The sequence below is a fragment of the Crassostrea angulata genome, chromosome 4 (genome assembly GCF_025612915.1).
Source record: "Crassostrea angulata isolate pt1a10 chromosome 4, ASM2561291v2, whole genome shotgun sequence".
In the NCBI taxonomy this organism is placed as follows: Eukaryota; Metazoa; Mollusca; class Bivalvia; order Ostreida; family Ostreidae; genus Magallana; species Magallana angulata.
The window spans coordinates 26,465,247-26,479,182 of NC_069114.1; the positions used below are offsets into that span (position 1 = coordinate 26,465,247).

Here is a 13,936-nt window from a genome sequence, read left to right on the forward strand (position 1 = left end):
GCATTTTCCATAGGCGGTAATGTTAACGATATGGTTCATAGCTCCGGCCCTAATTTTCGTTCAGCAACGAGGGACCTCTTGAATGAAAGCTCATCAAATTGTCTCTTCCCTGTTAAAATTTCGTGGTGTGAAGTCAGATTCGTTTTCCGGCAAAATGCGTCTGTATTTAAAAGCTCTGAAAATGAAAGTAAAAGTAGGGAATTTCTCAGTTTTGGAAAGAGTGTACATCAAACAATTTCAATTCTTTTCTTCAAATGATAATTCAATTTTGACACTTGTTTTTGAAATTGCAAATCCTGTTTTCTGACATGTGTCAAGCATTCTGATTTAAAATGTCCCAATAAATGTATATACACTCTGCAAGTATAGGGACTATTTTGCTTAAAGACACTACTTTGTTGTCCTACCGATTCTAAAAATAGTTAGAGGGATATACCCAATATAAAACAGTCATTGTGGTTATTTACAATTCTTAGCTTATATATTCACTCAAGACACTATACAGAACCATGATTCCAAATTTGGAAAAATTCAATACATAATTATGGATTTTGCAGCATTGATACACATGCATGAAATTTGAAGAAACAGTCCAGTCATAATTTACCTAAACAACATATAGCTCATTGGCACTCGATGCTCTTCAAATTGCATAAATTCAGAAAACTTTAATCTCAAGGACTAAAATACATGTAAAACATAAACATTCAATATTTTACCAAATTCATTTTGTTCATATTCTTATGAAAAAGCTCAGTTAGGTCTGATTTTATAAAAATTTTGTCTTAAAAATCAGGAGTTTTTCTTTAGTTACAAAAAAGAATTGTTTTCAAACACCACGAAAAAGGTCAAATAGAAAAGTATATGAATTTTCCTATCCATCAAGGTATTACATGTAGGTATTGGTTTATAAATAATAAAGTTATATGACTCTATAATGTGAGGCCCTCAATTAATTTTTTGCTCCATTTTGATGCTAGCTTAAGATTACCTCACCAATGACGTCATTATGACGTCATAGTGATGAGTTGTTTTTACTCATATAAGTGTAATATTTGCTGAACTTTTATTTAAGCTTAATTTCGGAACAAATGCATCATGACTTAACTCATTGAATATATGTCATAGGGAAAAGAAACTTGCTAATAACGATTTTTTCTTTTACGCTTGTATATTGTTACCATGGTAACGAATTTAACAAAAATTATCAAAATACATATCCTGTGGAAGAGAGTCTACATTTAACTAAAGTTCAAAATCCAGAAGAACAAGAAATACCCACTAAGTCTGTGAAATATGTATAATCAATGAAAAATTTCCCAGTATCTCATATTCTAAATTATCTGCATGTAAAATACTGGCCAGGGTATATAGTTTTTACAGGTTCCTTCTTTAAAACTTGGACGAGTGTAGTTACAAGATAAATTTTACTTACATCAAGTGTGGCTCATTGTTGTGTTTTATTCTTTGAAGAAGTTCCATTTCAATTTACATGTTATCTAAAATGAAATGTTTTGAATTAAATTCTACATTATCAAACACTATCCCCAACATTTGCAATTACATGTCAAAAGCAGCCATATGTTGAGAGAGAGACAGAGACAGAGAAATTAAGAGACAGAGATTAAGAGACAGAGAGAATTAGAGAGAGGGGGAAAGGTACAGAAAAAGAGAGAACAGATAGGCAACAATAACTACATCTTCATGTACAACACATCTATACAGCCTAAAGACTAACACCCCCCCCCCCCCCAATAAAGTTCAATATCAACCCCTATATTTATCTATTTTTTCAATAGTAAGAATAAATAAATACTAGTAAATATCTACTTAAAATGGTTACTGATAATTTCATTCAATTTTAATTATGATAAACAAAGATAGGTTTTGTGGATTAAGTACTAACCAACATGGTAGGCTTCTACACGTTAAAAAGTACATACCTACATCTTTGGTACATCATAATAACTCATGTTACATTCATGACAAATTAATTTACTCAAATTTAATGCAAATCTATCATCATAAATATAGAATTGGAACCTACCGGACAAAAATACAATTGTCTTACAATGCAAATTAATCTTAGATAGCTGGACACTGCTAGAATGAAGTATTTTCCCTCACCGGAAACTTTCTGCTTTTGTACTTTCACTTTTGCTCGCTTGAAATGATCGCACTAAAAACCCGAAGTGATATTTGGTCTCAAAATTTATAAAAATGTCTTCTAAACTCATATATAATTAGAACACACATACATCTTCTTTTTTTTAAAGTAAAAACTCAAAATAAATTCTTTCAAGTTAAAATCACAATTTCTTTAATTTAAATTGGTTTTTTGAAAATCCCGGGGGGGGGGGGGGGTGCTGTGATGGATATTTTCTTAGAAGATGTGCTATTAAAATGATTAAACTTGTTGGAAATTTTGTTTAATCACATAAATGAGAAGATGTACAAAAGATAAATGCACGTTTATCATAATAACTGCAAATAAACAAGGAATATGCCTTACCAGCATGGAGCTCAATATGGGTATAGTCCACTAATGCATTTTCGATAGGCGGTAATGTTAACGATATGGTTCATAGCTCCGGCCCTAATTTTCGTTCAGCAACGAGGGACCTCTTGAATGAAAGCTTATCAAATTGTCTCTTCCCCGTTAAAATTTCGTGGTGTGAAGTCAGATTCGTTTTCCGGCAAAATGCGTCTGTATTGAAAAACTCTGAAAATGAAAGTAAAAGTAGGGAATTTCTCAGTTTTGGAAAGGGTGTACATCAAACAATTTCAATTCTTTTCTTTAAATGATAATTCAATTTTGACACTTGTTTTTGAAATTGCAAATCCTCTTTTCTGACATGTGTCAAGCATTCTGATTTAAAATGTCCCAATAAATGTATATACACTCTGCAAGTATAGGGACTATTTTGCTTAAAGGCACTACTTTGTTGTCCTACCGATTCTATAAATAGTTAGAGGGATATACCCACATAGAAATGCCGGGCGTCTGTCCGTGTGTCCGTCCGTCACACTTTTTTGTAAGCGCTCTCATGCCTACAAATTTTGACGGATTTTCATTACATTTATACCAAATGTTTATAACACTACCAAGTTCGAAAATCAGCATTAGTCGATACTTTTTGTTGGCGTTATGGGACTTTGACCACAATAATGACTCCGTTTTATCCAAAAATTGACCTTGTAAGCGCTCTCATGCCTACAAATTTTGACGGATTTTCATTAAAAAAGAATTTTACCAAGAGAAATGATCAAGATGGGTATGCCTCTTTGACGTGGCATAATGTGTAGTAAGACCCTATCATTATTGTATAATTATTTTTAAATTTACTTTCCCAATCTGTGTGTGAGTGGTGTGGGGTGAATGATGGTATAGATGTATTTGTATTGAAAATGAATAAAAAAAAAATACTTTGGTCAAGTTCGAAAATCAGCATTGGTCGATACTTTTTTTTGGCGTTATGGGACTTTGACCACAATAATGACTCCGTTTTATCCAAAAATTGACCTTGTAAGCGCTCTCATGCTTACAAATTTTGACGGATTTTCATTAAATTTATACCAAATGTTTATACCACTAATACCTTGGTCAAATTCCTAAATCAGCCTTGGTCGATACTTTTTGTTGGCGTTATGGGACTTTGACCACAATAATGACTCCGTTTTATCCAAAAATTGCCCTTGTAAGCGCTCTCATGCTTACAAATTTTGACGGATTTTCATTAAATTTATACCAAATGTTTATACTACTAATACCTTGGTCAAGTTCCTAAATCAGCCTTTGTCGATAGACTCGATACTAGTATACTGCTTGACCGGCGGGGGACACAGGAATTCTATTCTTGTTCTTAATAATCCAATAAAAAGCACAAAATGTTTTTCTTAAGGCATTACACCAGTAATGGGCAAAATTGAGAAATCAACCAAGCTTGATATTATCATTATTATAATGAACATGGAATGCTATTCTTCAACTTTAATCAATTTCTACCATTTAATTCTTCAGTTGTGCACATTTATATGTACCTAACCCCCCATCAAACAACAAATCTCATGAACCATTCAAAATTAAGTTGTATTCTCTTTGTCTTACAAAAAGAGCAAGAATAAATGACTTAGAATTATTTCATCTGTGTCAATTATTAACTTTAATGCATGTTTTTACTCTTTCTCTTCTTTCAATTACTTAACCAGGCAAAAAACAGAATATCTAATGTGTTGTTTTTCATATGCACAAACTACATGGGCAAAGGAAAACTCATTAATAGATGATTTTGAAATCATTAATATTTAGGCTCCATAAAAATGGTTATATTGTAATAATTTTAAATGAATACAAGACAAAAAACAATTCTTATAAATTGTTTATTTTTTCATTGATAAGTAATTTAAGGCAAAACGTCAAAATTTCACAAATTAAGTGTTCACATCATTATTTCATCCTAAGGTTTTAAAAGTTATAGAAGACAATAAAAAAATCTAAATATGTGTTTATCATTCTAAAAGTAAAACACATAGAAGATATCTATAATAATACTCATTCTTACTTTTTTCAAAATTGTTACCATGGCAAGGGACCGCCATGGCAACAATATGGATTTTCAATAACTATGTTTCCGATATTTGGTCAGCTGTTAAATTATCGACACAAATTAGAAATATATTAGTAAAATACCATATAAAATAAGTATGTGCATTTGACTTTCAAATAAATTATAAATAGATTGCATTAGTCATTCTACATGTATTTCATATACAACTTTCATATTTATGGTTTTCTTAGAATGTTGAAGAAACCATAGTCTCATGATACATGTACATATAGAATAAAAAAAATGGCTTCATTTATGCACAACAATATGAAGATTATCTTTGAGTATAATGTAATTACAAATAATGCATTATACAAAGAACTAAACAATGGCATGTATGAACCACAAAAAAATAGACAGTGATGATTAATGGATTCATATAAAATGATCCCACAATTAGAAAATAATTCATCTTTCCCCCAAAAAATTTAGAATGACACATTCTAGAGTTCTTCTCACATTTGTAACTCTGAGTTGTCCCTCAGAATTTGGTGAAATGAATGTATTGACAAGTCCGTCCTCTCCATCACGTTGAAAGATATTTTTGAGGTGGGTCAGCTGCAGTCCAGAACCCGCAACATGCTGTGTACATTTTCAGTACACCTTTGCTAATAAGAAGATTCAGTGTAGGCAGATTTTTTGCTTTTTCCTCCCTAAACAGCAATGCATTTTGGACAGCACGTGGAGTAAAACTGTGTTGCAAAATCTCTGTGTGAAAGAGCCGTGTTTTAATTGACTTTCCCAAGGCCTGTGCATCACCGACTGCATTATTGGCATCAGAAGTTGAGTTAAAAAGTGAATGTACTCATCTTCCTGTTTATAACTTTTCCTACCATGATAGCTCTTTTTGAATATTGATAGAGAGTCAATAAATCCACACACACATTGTCAAAGAACTCCCCCGTTTTATCAATGTTGATGACCGTTTTCAGAAGCACAGGAAAGTCAAACCTTCTGCCATTATGAGAGATCAACACAGCATGTGGAAATGCTTTTATCCATTTCACTAATCCAACAACTGCTGCATGGACATCCATAGCATCAACAGTCATACTCGAGCAATTCATAACAATCCCGGTGACTTGTTGTGCAGAGCTTGTTATAGGCAATCTTGGTATCACACAGACAGACAAAGCTGCTACAGATCGAAGTTCATAGGCTGCCATTTGTGTAATGTAGGGTAAAACTCTTCTACGAACTGAACTTATAAAAAAGAAAATAGTATCTTTGTAAAGAAAATGCATGTACTAATTGCAAAACTCTATCTTACTCAGGTCAGTGGTTTCCAAGTCATATGTCACAAAAGACGCAGCAGCTCCCTCCATCAAAGTGATAGGTTTAAAAATGCCACGTGGTATGGCCTCTGTTAAACTCTCAATATCAGTATCATGAAACACAAATCGTTCATTCCTCTATGCATGCATTTGTATTTCTTCATTATTTTACCTCTTATAATTTGCAGCAGGTTGTTTTTTGTGTGATCGTCTCCTCTTTTATACTTTTCTTTTAATTCTTCCTTCAAGGAAATGGAAAAGGAGGGTTCTCTTTACTTTTTTCTTCTGTTGCGTATTCTTTGTGAAATTTCTCAACAGTTGTTTTGTTTTAGTTCTTGGTGTTTCAGGTTGGTTAATTTTTGTTTTCTTTCTCTCTCTTTCTAACCTTTTTCTTAACCGTGCATTTAAACGTTTTTGCTGTTCCAGTTCTGACAACAGAATAGCGTTGTTATGTGCTGTTTCACAGTACACCTGATGAGCTGTCTGTATCGGTTGGTGGTGGATGGCAGAAAAGAGGATCGGGTCAGTCCTATTTAAGTTTGTCAGGTATTCATTATTAGGTCATCTGAGTAAACTCGGTGAAACTCAGGTGACCTGTTCTATCCGTTTTCGTCCGTCGTCCGTTAACAATTTTACATTTTCAACTCCTTAAAAACTACAAGGCTTATTGTTACCATTTTTAGTGTGAGGCATCTCTATGGTAAGATGAATCTAAATTATGAAATTCATTGCTCTATCACACCCGAGGCACCACAGGTGGGGCCAAATATGCCAATTTTTCAAAAATCTTCTTCTCTACTCCCATACACGTGAGGAAAAAACTGGTGGCATGGCTATAATGTCCATGAAGTACTCTATCAAAATTGTGAAATTCATGGCCCCTGGGTCAGGGGTTTTGGCTCTAGGAAGGGGGCAATATGGCCATGTAGTAAAAATGTATTTAATCTTAGAAAATCTTCTTTCCTATTCCCATATATATTTGTTAAATACTAAATGAGTGATAATAATGTCCAGATAAGAAGCCCTCTACCAAGATTGTGAAATTCACGACCCCTGTATCAGAGGTTCAGGCTCTAGGGTGGGGCCGATATGACCATGTAGTTAAAATCTATTAAATCTTAGAAAATCTTCTTCTCTACTCCAGTATATATTTGATAAAAACTAAATGGATATTTATGATGTCCATGAGGCCCTTTACCAAAATTGTGAAATTCATGGCCCCTAGGTCAGGGGTTCAGGCTCCAGGGTGGGGCCAATATGGCTATAAAGTAAAAATGTATTACTTCTTAAAAAATCATCCTCTTTACTCCCGGACAATCATGTGGTCAAAAAACTGAATGCATGGTTATGGTTTCCACTAACTCCTCTACCTACATTGTGAAATTCATGGCCCCTGGGTCAGGGGTTCAGGAACATGGGGGGGGGGGGGCAATATGGCAATTAGTGTTAAAGCATATAGTGTTTAAAAATCTCATTCTCTATCCTCAAGCATCTGTATGAAATATTCATAATTATGTTTACCAGGAAGTCCTCTACTAAAATTTTAAATTTCATGTCCCCTGAAGTATGGGTTTTGACTAGGGCAGGACCAAAATGGATTTATAGGTGTTAATGCATATAATGTTTAAAAATTATCTTCTTTACTCTCACAGTATAGGGTTCATAGTTCTTTTTGAAAGATTGCAGGCTGGGAGGTGATCGTAATTACAAATTTATAATTTTTCTACTCCAGAATGAAACCTAATTAAATGCATATATGAGACTCCTCGACAAGTTTGTGTATCCATGGGTTATATAATCTACTCAAGTGACCGTTAAGGCCTATTGGCCTCTTGTTTAAAATTACAGCATTTATGATACATATATCTTCTATATGGCACATTGTATAATAGTCAAACTTCAGTAGGCTTTCTTGTGAATGGCATCTGATATAATACATAAAATGTAAGAAATATTTTTTCGTCAAATGAAATAATACAATACTTTAGTTGTAATACAGCTATATTACTGCCCAATTCCAGGTATATACATTGAGCATGCATGCTCTATTATAAAAACTATGTAGATTTAGTGAAATTATTTTTTTGCAGGACATGCAGCAATGATTGGCAATAAAACTGAAAAAATCATCAATTATGCAAATCGCAACAGCTATTGTAGAGTGTGTGATAATTCTGACAAACATGGGAAAGTTCTACCTATTCGTGACTGTCGGATGAACTGGTTAAAAAGTGCAAAAGCGATTGAGCCAGATAAGTGCTTACAAATGCTACAAACAAAAATGAGATGGATGTTGGTACTGTAATCATGGACAATGATTCAACAACTGTCGCAAGAGCAAGAATGGAATGAAGGTGCCATGTAAGAATGCAGAAAATGCTATGAAAAGATTTGTTGCATTGTTGAAACAATTCTCTAACGTAGTCTTAGTTGTTCACAAAGATTGACTCCATTGTCATCATCCGCGCAATGCATAATGTATGAATAACTGCAAGTGACTCTATTTGTGGATTTATAGACACGCTGCCGCTATTCAGAGAAGAAGTTCCCAAAAGAATTTCTTACAAACAAGTGGACATTATGAACGACTTAGACAGCACACTACGATGCCAATAATGCCTTAGCAGATTCACAAGCCCTACAACGACTTGTGCTTCATCTTGAAGTATCCACAGAGATGATGATTAAACACAGTTTCAGTGTTGACTTTGTGATTGAAAATGACAATTATAGAATGTTATTGAGTAAAAATGCTTCTAATTTGAAACGTTTTGTTTAAGGCCAACAGAATTGCGGCTTCTGGTCTTCATTACGACCATCTTGTATTGCATACCAGATAGTTCCCTTGAATGGCATAAAGTGTGTATTGTCTGAAAAAAGCATGGATAATGCCATAGTAACATCAAATTGTTAAATCATCATGGCATTGCATCATTATTTTATGAATTCTAAATATGCTCTAACTTGCTTGATATTGCAAAAATATTTCGGCGCCAGTTGATGTGTTCCTGAAGTTTATAAATTTTTTATGTTTATATGAATATATTTACATTTCCCAAGTATTTTTCTCTCTATTTCGTACGGAAACTTATAGTTAATTCATAGCTCTATAGAAACAGCCAGACTGAAATCTACCCGCCCGATTTATCGATTGGTCGAAATCTACAGCGGCTGAGACTGACAAGAAAATGACATGGCAGATATCGACACGCCCTGTTTATCGATTGGTCCAAACCTACAGCGACCTAGGAAAAATCACGGACTGCACGAAATAATCATGACGATATCAAACCCAAAGTCTCACAGGAGACGATTTGGCTGTTTCTTTTAGCCAACTTACTCGCATACATCAACAGTAATTTAGTGAATTATACTTACTTTTCCTAATTAATTTATCGATTAGCGTAAAGAAAGATGTTAATATAAACAATAAAATGCTTTCTTTGATGATTAATTCGGGTTATGAAGGTAGTGATCATTGCGGGTTATGTATTATTTCTGCAATGTCACTACCTTCATATCCCAAATGAATCACCAAACAAAGCATTTCATTGTTTAAATAAAAACCTACATGTATTTGATATAGAATACTATGCATATTGCAAATACAGATTAAAATGTATTTTTCTCATTTATTTTTTCTTTTATCAAGGAGAGATAACACAAACAGTTATAATAAACGGAAAAAGTCCTAAAGATATTTTCTCCAACAGCCTGGATACATCGTTTTCACAAACTGTACTTCAAGTTGTATTATACTTTCAATTTAGGTGTATAATTTCAATGAAAAATATATACGATAACTTTATTTATAAGCATTTTGCATGCTATTTTAAAGAAAATCCAAAATATTTCAACATAAGCATCAAATTTTCATGTTAAATTTATATAAAATTGAGGAACGTCTCGTGTGTCCTTAAAAAGGGGTCTAACAAGTGTTTTTATGTTCACAATTTTCAGATGTTTTCCATGCAGGACGATGGTTCTCATTTCAGACATAAGACGAAAATTTAGCGGAATTGAAGTTCTGTTATGAAAAATCCAAATCCGATACAATGTAGTAATTTTAGAAAAGATCAGTATGTCTTTAATTCATGGATAAAATTGTGCTATTAACAAAGACCAATAGTGTAACATTTCCCTGCTTCTGATTTTAACGTTTTAATTAATTTAATTTATTTATCAAAACAATTCAACTCAGTCGCAAAGGTTAATGAAGCTTTTTGCGCAATTTCCAGTGCGCACGAAATTTCAGGAACAGAGAGAAAACCGTTGTAATTCCTCATTAGTACTTTGAGTTTTGGAAGAATCTCGTCGCATCAGTGCAAAACCCGTGACCAAGAAAGAGCATAAAACTTCCGATATTTTACTGCAAATTGTGAAACGTTACGGAACGGGAAGTAGCAGTTTACCGGACATTTGAATTTCATGTATGTGATTATTATTATGCAGCTTTTTTTCAGATTTGGTCAACTTAAAACGCTCTGACATTGTATTTTATGAGAATCATCTTTCTTTGCTTATTTCTATTAGCAAAACACAAAAACTCGAGACTGGAAGTAATGTTATTGTTTCTAGAATAGATAATGTAACATGTCCGTATAATTTATTAAAATTATATTCAAAAATTGCTATATTTTCGGGGCAGTTACTTTTTGTAAGAAATCTGGTAAATATAAATAAAGAGATTCAGGACCATTGTCGTATAGTAGGTGTAGAGAATTATTGCTTGAAGCATTAGAATATTGGTGTGGATAAGTCCAAATTCTGGCTTCATAGTCTTAGGTCTTGGGGCGATACCGCGGCTGCCAATGCTGGTGTGAATGACAGACTGTTCAGGAAGCATCGCAGGTGGCGTTCCGACAATGCTAAATATGGTTATGTGCATGAAAATGTTCAGTCATTAATGTCCATGTCCAAGTCTTTGAATACTAGTATGTGATTATCTATATAAAGTTATATAAATTATGATTTATTAAGGTCTTCCGTTTCCAACGGAAGACCTTATTAGGGTCTTCCGTCTTCAGCGGAAGACCCTTCTATTATTCTTCGGTTTCTTTTTCACTTTTCTTATTATTAAGGTCTTCCGTTTCCAACGGAAGACCTTATTGTTATTGCTTTGTTTCTTTTTCCCTTTTATTATTTTTTTTTTTCTTACGCTTTTTTGTACAAGCGATTTCTTGAAAACGGCTCGACCGATTTTCGTGAAAATTTCAGATCTTGTAGATATTGATAAAAACCTTATATGTAATTTTTTATTTTAATGACGTCATTTCCGTTCGGGAGATATTGACGTTTTAGTGATTTTTAGAGGGTCATTTTGTCCTGCTATCTCCTCCTAAACGAAAAAAGATATTGAATTTAAATTTTCAGGGATTGTAGACAAAAGATTGTAGATGTGTTTAAAGGCATTTATGGTTGTCTGGCTTCAAAGGCGTCGAAGCTCGCCTGGACCCGAAAATCGAGTTTGAAAAAACGACGTAATTTTTAATGGTTTTCGTTCTTTATCTCCTTTCCTGAAAATATTTTACTATAACATGTAGAGCAAATAAAATTTATATTTACAAGAGCTTTCGTTTGATAACAAGAAAAAGGGGCTGGTCCCTCAATTTAGGGGCCAAAAGGGCTCTAAAGTCTTTCTTCCATAGCCCTTTACTGAGAAATATTTTGTAATATGTTAAAGAAGCAAAAATGTTTATCTTTTACTAGAAAAACTATACATTATAAAATTTTTATTCTGCGTTACGTAATTAGGGGTTTTAAGGGGCCAGAAGTCCAAAACTTCGATCGAATATATCTCAAAAAGGACAACTATTTTGAAAAGCAATATAGAATAAAAGATGCTTAGAATGATGTTTTAAACAATATTCAATCATAAAAGTTTCGTTATCTGGCCCCATTAAGGAGATTAGGGGTCGGCCCCTAAAACGTCCTATCCCAGATAGCTCTAAAACGGCAAAGAATTTCTAAACACTTGTTGAACAAAATATGTTTAATATCAAAAGAACTTTCGTATGATGCCAAGAAAAAGGGGCTAGCACTTCAATTTAGGGGCCAAAAGGGCTCTAAAGTCTTTCTTACATAGCCCTTTACTGAGAAATATTTTGTAATATGTTTAAGAAACAAAAATGTTCATCTTTCACTAAAAAAACTATACATTATAAAATTTTTATTATGCGTTACGTAATAAGGGGTTTCAAGGGGCCAGAAGTCCAAAACTTCGATCGAATATATCTCAAAAAGGACAAATATTTTGAAAAGCAATATAGAATAAAAGATGCTTAGAATGATGTTTTAAACAATATTCAATCATAAAAGTTTCGTTATCTGGCCCCATTAAGGAGATTAGGGGTCGGCCCCTAAAACGTCCTATCCCAGATAGCTCAAAAACGGCAAAGAATTTCTAAACACTTGTTGAACAAAATATGTTTAATATCAAAAGAACTTTCGTATGATGCCAAGAAAAAGGGGCTAGCACTTCAATTTAGGGGCCAAAAGGACTCTAGAGTCTTTCTTCCATAGCACTTTACTGAGAAATGTTTTGTAATATGTTTAAGAAGCAAAAATGTTCATCTTTCACTAATAAAACTATACATTATAAAATTTGTATCATGCGTTACGTTATTAGGGGTTTTAAGGGGCCAGAAGTCCAAAACTTCGATCGAATATATCTCAAAAAGGACAAATATTTTGAAAAGCAATATAGAATAAAAGATGCTTAGAATGATGTTTTAAACAATATTCAATCATAAAAGTTTCGTTATCTGGCCCCAATAAGGAGATTAGGGGTCGGCCCCTAAAACGTCCTATCCCAGATAGCTCAAAAACGGCAAAGAATTTCTAAACACTTGTTGAACAAAATATGTTTAATATCAAAATAACTTTTGTATGATGCCTAGAAAAAGGGGCTGGCCCTTCAATTTAGGGACCAAAAGGGCTCTAAAGTCTTTCTTCCATAGCACTATACTGAAAAATATTTTGTTTTATGTTTAGGAAGCAATATATTCATCTCACATTTATTTAACAATATATCATAATTATTTTATCATGTGCTCCGTATTAAGGGGTTTTTAATGGGTTTTAAGGGGCCAGAAGTACAAAACGTTGATAACATACCTCAAACAGAACAAATATTTTAAAAAGCATCATTGTGAAAATCAATATAGAATAAAATGCTGAGAATGATGTTCCTAACAAAATTCAACCATCAATTTTTTTTATTGTTGCCCCGATAAGGAGATAAAGGGTCAAATATCAAAGTCAAGGTCATATAACCTTCAAAAAATCGCACGGAAGACCTCCTTGTTGCTCGCAACGAGATCGTGTCTAGTTATTATTATTAAGGTCTTCCGTTTTCCAACGGAAGACCTTATTGTTTTCGTTCGGTTTCTTTTTCCCTATTATTTTTTTTCTTACGTATTTTGTGTACGCGATTTCTCAAAAACTACTCGGCCGATTTACATAAAACTTTTAGATCTGATAGATACTGCTCTGAACCTTATTGCAAATTTTTTTTAATGATGACGTCACTTTCAGTTTTGAGATATTTACGATTTAACGATTTTTGGAGGGTCGGCTTGTCCACGAAGGTTCTCATAAACTAAAAAAGATATTGAGTTCAAAATTTCAGGAATGATAGATGAAAAATTGTAGATATGTAATAGGGCATTTATAATTTTTGAGCGCAAAAAGCGCCGAAGTTCGGTAGGGCTCAAAAAATGAGATAAAAAAGCGTTGTGATTTTGCATGGTTTTCTTAGTTTATCTTTTTTCCCGGAAATATTTCGTTAAAACATGTAGAACAGAAAAGATTTATGTTTAAAAGAGCTTCCATATGACATCAAGAAAAAGGAGCTGGCCCCTCAAGTTAGGGACCTAGAGTTCTTAAAAGTTATCGCTTTATAACTCAAACGTGGTTAAGATTTCGATATGGCTGTCGCTGCAAAAGTTGTTCATTATGATCTTATTAATATCGTGACAATAATATTTTGTTCGGGTATTGCGTAATATGAGTGTAAAAAGCTAGACTTGTTACCATGTATTAGTGTTTTATTTG

At 33.3% G+C, this 13,936-nt stretch overlaps 1 long non-coding RNA gene across 1 annotated transcript; it reads right to left on the minus strand.

Annotated features, from left to right (window-relative positions):
• Positions 1–2,956, minus strand: LOC128181986 (uncharacterized). Its single transcript, XR_008243391.1, has 3 exons — positions 2,513–2,956; positions 1,436–1,499; positions 1–175 (listed from the first exon to the last, which is right to left on the minus strand). It is a non-coding gene; the product is annotated as an uncharacterized LOC128181986 (long non-coding RNA).
• Positions 2,957–13,936: the final 10,980 nt, after the last annotated feature.